We start from the raw sequence: 1239 nt of genomic DNA, 5'->3' as shown, positions 1-1239 counted from the left end.
ACTGCTCCAACTTTCTTCCAGGGAATGCTAACCTTCATTTAGCAGCTATGGACTTCACCACTGTGCTGCCAGGGCAGCTTTGAATAGGTGTCTTATTTCTTTATTTATCTTTTTAAAAAATCACTTTATTGGGGACTCATACAACTCATCACAGTCTATATATACATCCACTTTTGTACATCTGTTGCCCTCATCATTCTCAAAACATTTTCTTTGTACTTGAACCCTTGATAATTTATAAATTATTATTATTTTGTCATGTCTTACACTATCCGATGTCTTCCTTCACCTACTTTTCTGTTGCCCGTCCTCCAGGGAGAGGGTTATATGTAGATCCTTATAAACGGTTCCCCCTTTCTATTCCACCTTCGAGTGGTTTTTTTTGTTTGTTTGTTTGTTTATTGTTTTGATGCCATGTGTTTATGCCATGTATCAGGGCCCCAAGTTTATCCCTTATCTTGAGGGCTCTTAATTACTTCTTATATTTTGCTAGAGTTTCTAATTGTTATCCATAGGAGGGTTAGTTTCACCAAATTGTTCCACTATTAATTGAAACCTGTACCCCTAAATTTAAACAACACAATTTAACCTATGTTTTCCCCTCAACTCCTATTGCCAATAGATATTTACCTCCTCCTCTCAAAAACTAAAATAAAAAGGTGTCCAGAATGTTAGCAGGTTTCTTTTTTTCTTTTTCTCTTTCATACACACCACTGGACTTATAGAAGAGTGTTTGAGATTGTCCACTTTATTCTTGACTTCCCCGCACCCAGATGTACAGTCTGGGCCTTCTCCACGGGTTCCTGGAGAAAGTCTCGAGATAGAATGTGGTCTTCACGTAGCATGATGGGAAAAGTAAAATCCACATTCACTATTACATCCTACATTAGAAACGCTTCTCTTTGTGCCCTCTATAACTCATACTTCAAGTTGAAAGCACCTGGGGATTAATTAGTTCTAGGTTTCTTACCTTTTTTTTCTGAATGTTTGTTTATTTAAGAATAGGAATGTTGCTAAAAAATAATATTCCTGGAGATAATATTCATCAACTTTCATACTATAACATTTTGAGAAATGCCTATTCATTATTGCTACTGAGGGGTATGCTAACAATGTTATTTTTGGGGCCTCTTATTTTTTTAAAAAATCATTTTACTGGGGCTCTTACAGCTCTTATCACAATCCATATATACATCCATTTGTGTCAGGCACATTTGTACATATGTTGCCATCATCATT

The sequence above is a fragment of the Echinops telfairi genome, unplaced genomic scaffold (genome assembly GCF_000313985.2).
Source record: "Echinops telfairi isolate 266 unplaced genomic scaffold, ASM31398v2 ScPeMD7_7465;HRSCAF=8503, whole genome shotgun sequence".
In the NCBI taxonomy this organism is placed as follows: Eukaryota; Metazoa; Chordata; class Mammalia; order Afrosoricida; family Tenrecidae; genus Echinops; species Echinops telfairi.
This window is presented reverse-complemented; position numbering follows the sequence as displayed.